This window comes from Pomacea canaliculata, linkage group LG10 (assembly GCF_003073045.1).
Source record: "Pomacea canaliculata isolate SZHN2017 linkage group LG10, ASM307304v1, whole genome shotgun sequence".
In the NCBI taxonomy this organism is placed as follows: Eukaryota; Metazoa; Mollusca; class Gastropoda; order Architaenioglossa; family Ampullariidae; genus Pomacea; species Pomacea canaliculata.
In genome coordinates, this window is record NC_037599.1 from 6,082,952 (window position 1) to 6,089,003 (window position 6,052).

General features: G+C 45.4%; 1 protein-coding gene across 9 annotated transcripts in view; it reads right to left on the reverse strand.

The window, feature by feature from the left end:
- The window catches only part of LOC112573234 (cAMP-dependent protein kinase catalytic subunit beta), a 144,513-nt gene that overhangs the window by 48,876 nt on the left and 89,585 nt on the right, over window positions 1-6,052 (reverse strand). The window lies entirely within an intron of this gene.

The window sequence follows — 6,052 nt, forward strand, 5'->3', positions numbered from 1 at the left end:
TCCGTCACGTTATAATAAGCTTAGCATACCCTGATGCTGTCTTGGGATAATTCAAACAGAAGTCGCCTACAGCTCCAGTGTACGTAACCACAACGACAGTACCCTTGGTGCGCTTTATTAACATATAGCAAACAACGTAGAGGAAAAGACATTCTCCTGTCATACACGAACAGGTGGGTCGGGACGCCTGACAACATATCCGAAACATTGTTAAAATAAATATAAAGTAATATTTAATAAAAACGAAGTATATAAACAACAGAAACTGAAGTGAACGCGCCACAGGGACAGGCGCGAGGACCACTAAGAAGCTAGTCCAGTGTGTCGACCAGTTGCAAAGCCTGCAAAACTGTATGACTGCTGTGTGCCTCTGGTCAACTTTTCTGGTCACTGGGGTTTGTGGCTGTGGGGTAAAGTTCAGCGTGTCAAGACGACGTACAGACTGCCTGATAGTCAACACGTACCTGCAGATACACACATGTGGTCGGGTGTTCTCTCTATCATGTGTCTCAAAAGCAGCACGGAGAACTGCCTTTTTTTTGGGGGGGGGAGGGGGTGTTCTTTTCTGGTGATGGGTGGAAGGACTGGGGTAAGGGCAGACAGTGCCTGAGGTTGGCAAGCTATTCTCACATACCACACTTGGCCGCCGACCTGTTGCTCCTGTTTTCTGCATTTGTTTCGCCCTGACGCCCGCCACCCATCTTCGTTACCAGGCTCAACACCAGTTCCTCCTCCTACTCCCCAGCGTATTTCCGACTTCAAAGCAAGCCTCGGATTGGTTGTCTGCAACACCCGGAACAGTTGCCAAGGAGTACTGAATGCCGTTTTCCTCATCCACGAGACTCGCCAAACCAGCTTTTCCTGTTGGCAACATCAACATCTGACTAGGGAATGGAGGCCAATGGGTAATAACGCTAGCTGCCATCGACTAGAACATTTTCCAAAGCACCTTTCCCTACCAACCATTTGTAAAAGATGCAGACAAAAATCTTGGCCGACTGTGGAGCTGCCAAAACACCTCTCTACTTTGTCGTGACGAAAAAAGCAGAATTTGGGCGTCTCCATGAACTGCAGTCACAAAAGGCATCTGTTTATCTTTCCACAATGTCGCCCCTCCTCCTCTTGCGTCACGGCGACAGTCGTTTGGTTACACATGTTGTTTACGACCTTTCCAAAGGTGTCCATGTCCATACACTATTGGTCTTTAGTTTCCATTTCCTTTCAAAAACACACCAATGAATACGGATGCTTTGGGAAGCGTACCAAGGACACAGAAGACCACACCTCCAGCATCCCAGAAAGCCTGAGTGCGATGGGCCAACAACTCTTTCACCATGCACGTGCACTGCGAACAACTCAGCTGGACGCTCGCAAAATGACACTAGAAAGCTCCCCCTCCCCGCCTAAAGAAGTAACTAGGCTACATCTTCAACAGGTCGAGACTGAATTTGGAGACTGGGAAAGAACCGAGACAAAAGTCCTGGAAGAGCTTCAGCTGACGCTACAGATGTTTAAGTTTTGTCCGGAACTTGCCTCTAAGCCACGCCTCCGGCTCTTATTGCTGTTCTCGTCATACACACGTTAAGAAACTGAGGGCGCCGACATAATATGTCCAGCTCCTAAAGAACCATTCCAAATCACCAGCTTTGGTAACACACTGAGCAAGCAGCTCTTAACAAACGTTTTCATCATATACAACTGGGGGCCACCAACTGCGACAAACATCTCTGAGTCTGGCTACTTTCTCAAGGGGACTGTGTGTGCCAATTGTTTGGACTGTGGTGCTGAATCAGAATTCAAACTAGCTAAAAATAAGGCATTCTCATAAAAAAAAAATATCAATCAATCAAACAGTTCTTGTAGAATGGGCCCAAAATTAGTAACAGTCTTGGCGGATATGGTGCAGTCCCTAGACACCCCTTAAAATCCAGCTGTTGCTTCACACCTTTGGGCATGCTTCTCGCTGTGTGGATACCATGTGTTTCTGTTGCTCCGACAGCCAACAGAATCATTCCCATCACCCCTTTACCTGCATGAAGAACTTTGCCTAAAGTGGAAAACCTGCTCCTGTACTATTGTCCTTATACCGATCGAATGCAAACATCTTTGTACTATTACATGACCACACCGTTCTTAACCTACACAAGGAAGGCGCTCTTTCTACATTAAAAAAAAACTCATCGAAATTTGCAAAGAACGCAGCTAGTGAGTTCTGCTCAGTACTTTCTATGTTGACTATCAAGTCTCTGGTGACACAAGCCCTAAAGGCCCAGAGACAAACATGGAGGAACTGGTGAACAAGTTCGACAAACCTATATAACGGTCCGATAAAAACTCTGCCAGCCTTGGTCAAACGATAGTGCATGCTTGTCCTGTTAAGAACGAGCTCTTACAGAAACCAATTTCCTTCTCAAGTGTCTTATAAAACATGTTTTAAACTATGCTAAAGCACTGACGTTCTCAAGTGTGTAAATGTTTCAGTGCTTCAGGTCTCTACAAGGTTTTCTTTATAGATGTTGATTTACGACCTACAACGGTAAGCTCTAACTGGGTCAAATTTACGACTTACCACTGCTAGCTGACAGATTTTCCTCTCATCAAAATACTAGCTTCTTTAACCTCACGTGGGCTGCTTAGTGGGTACTAGTTTCGACCACTTCATCTATGAATCTGGATCGCGTTAATTATACGAAAATAATTTCACAGTGTGTGCGAATCGACTATCAGCGCCCCCTTACTCCTTTCTCCATTTTGGTCTTCCCTTTCGCTGTTGATTTTCCCTGATGAATGCATCTCAAACAGCTTAGAGACTTGGAGGCGAGCACTTGCAGTAAACCATAGCGGCAGTGAGAAGTACTGTCAAATGCCAACGCGTATCTCAGCACCTGAACAAATACGATAGCAAACAGACAGCCGAGAGTGGCGGCCCCTGTACAGCGCGAGAATTCCACTCTTCAGATGCAATAGGTTAATAATAATTATTATTATTTGTGTGATTTATATTCCGCATAATAAAACTCTCGAAGGAGTATGCTCCCAGAGTTAAGACAGGTAGAAGATATGGACAGAAAACGAAAGGAGAAACAACTATATGCAGAGAAGACAAACACAGAAGACTCGAAGAGTAATCAGGGAACAAACATTAAGGATGAGTATCACAGCTCTGCAGAAGAAGACGAGCAGGAAGACTAGTTAATTCACTATAATTCACTATTCAGAGCTATGCTGATTGGTGTAAAAAGTAATGCTCGACAGTTACGGGGCGCGATGGGCTGTGTGGTTAAGAGATTATCTAAGCGCGCTGGTATACCGGTGTCATGTGCTCGGAAATCCCTCTGCCTCAGAAGTCGACCTCTATAAGCATATTTAAATATAATTTAAATCGGGCGGAGCCGTGTGCCTCGAAAATGGAAGGAGAGAGTAGGGTGATGACTGATGTTTTACGCCGAGTCAGCAGCTAAGATTATATCACAGCAGATCAGCCAGCCCTGTAAACAGATGTCACATGCAGGGAGGGAGTATTGAATAAGGCAGCATAGTAAACAGCACTGACAATTCTGGTAACGAATTTGTTTTCAATTTCCGTGAGAGGTATTACTATGTCATAAGACGGTCAGAACAAACACGAGTACTAATATAACGAACCACGATAATTCAGTAAGAACATGTGCAAATGTGTTCTTTATACAGCCTTTTTGTACAACTGGCTCAAACGTCTCTCTCTACTTTATTTGGTCCATTAACGGCAAGGCGTGTGGTGCTGTGAGGAGATACATCTCGACTCGTACTTCACTACTGACCTTTAGCACCCTCACCTCCCAATCCCTGCAGCTATCACAGGGCAAGAGACCAAGCTCCTTGAAGGCTTAAAAGGGAGATAAATCACTGCGCACAGCTTGTTGCTGGTGCCATCAGCACTCACACCTTCCCATTTTATGAAAGTAATTTAAACTGCTCCACACAATGGCTTTACTCCCTCCCAAGACCCCCACGCCATATGTGTGATTGATACCGATGTCCTCCGAGTCACCGCGATACAGGCAGACGAGGAGAAACATACCTGTCTGTCCCGTTATGTACCCATGTGTGTCCTGTGTACCCGTGATGGTCGTCCTTGCTTGCCCTCAAAATTTGAGTTATTATTATTTACTTAAAATAAACTGATGTTGCTACGACAAATATAGTATCCCATATTTCTTTAATTTTCAGTTCTGCGTTTGGTTGTCTTGGCAGGGGTAGACTAAATGATTTTGCGGGCCGGACGTTCCCCACCCCTGGTTTAGACTGTCTTGGACGTAAGCCAAGTTCTTATCCACTGCCTTGAAAAAAAAAGTGCATTCACGCTGACAGACCACACTCGTTCATCACCCCTAAAGACTCTTCGCAGCCGGCCAAATATGGAGGAACGTCTAAGTCTGAGAAAATATTTACATGACGGTTATGCAAAAACTTTGTACTTGGTCTAAGGCTCGTGCACAATGGTTTGGTTAAGACATCGTGTGGCAGCGTGAAGACCACGGATCGCTGGCACAGGAGCATCTCCCTCTCCATGCACCCACCCGCATCCCTGTCCTGCACATGTTGAGTTGGGCGCCAAGACTGAAAGTTGCACCTTCACGAGTTCCGCAGTCAGGATGTGAACTGTTTACTGTTACGGAATTTCCGTAGCACCTAGGGATTTAGATTCCCTGACTATGGCACGCACACACACCCTCACTCACAATGGTTTTTTTGCTTGTTTTTTTGAACCGAAACAACTATTATTCGAAGTCATTCCTTAGGTTCGGTTCTTTCATAGTTCCAGTCGAGCTTTAATAGCACAAATATGTAATAATAATATTAAATGTTCATTTATAGAGATTACTTGGTGTCCATCAAATGTAGAAATTCCTTGTCCATGTAAATATTCCAATTTCGTTTTGTGCAACAGCTACAGAAAATTGGCATTTTGCGTGCCAACGACTTGACAGAGAATTGGTTACAGGCATACCTACTCCCAAAACTGATCGTTCCGCTTATCTGTAACTGACAAGTCATCGCCTGGCATCTCGCATCGCTTCCCTTTCGCCTCGCATGCTTCATCAGTAATGTACGTGGTGACCCCTGGGTGCTGGTGGTACCCAAAACGTGAGAGCCACCCATACACGCACTTGCCACTTGCTGAGGTGTGCACCGTTCTCGAGAGGGGAAGCAAATTACATCCTCGAAAACTAGCTAGAGATCTCTCGGGAGCACTTAGCCTTCAATTGGTATCTTCGCAAACATCATTATCAACACGGAGATGTAGTAAGACTGGGACATGACGATTTACTGCTTGCTGGCAAGCTCGAACTTGCCGGGAGAGGACAGCAACAAGCTGTATTTACTGCCATCTCTAGGAGACGAGACTCCCGTAAAAGCTTTGTCGTCCCTTGCATTTACCAAAGGCTGGGCCCAGTGATTTCAAAGTGTATAACACGAAAGGCAGGTCGATGCAGACACAAGGGAGTTACATATAATTCCCCTCTCTCCTCCCCCACCATATCCCCTCTCTCTCTATGCATGTGACTGCGCTCGCTTCCACATATTTACATCAAAACACAGCTCTGTACAATCACCTCGACACCTTTTGAATAGTACCTCAGTGAAGTGCATGCGCACATAATCAACAATATAGTAAGGCTAAGGTTTGCAAACAGGTGGTGCAGAACCCATGCCCTTTCTAACAACAAGTCTGGAGGACCGTCAGAGGCCTGAAAAGGGACGACGGAGGGCTGTGTGCACCGCGAGATCACATGATTATATGGTGAGCATGAATGTGGCCTTCACATCTCTGACTCTAATAATGACATATTCAGAACCAATTGTAACGACTTGCAAAGCCCACGTTTGAGGCTTTTCGTAAGTGCATACTTTGCAACAATGCTGATTTCTTCTACTTCCGAAACTAAACATGAAGAGAGAGAGGGGAGGTAGGGCTGGAGAGTTGGTGGGGTTAAGGGAGAAGATGGCAAGATGTACGACGTACAAAATAACGGAGAGAATTTGTGAGAACTCGTCAGACGAACCGTTA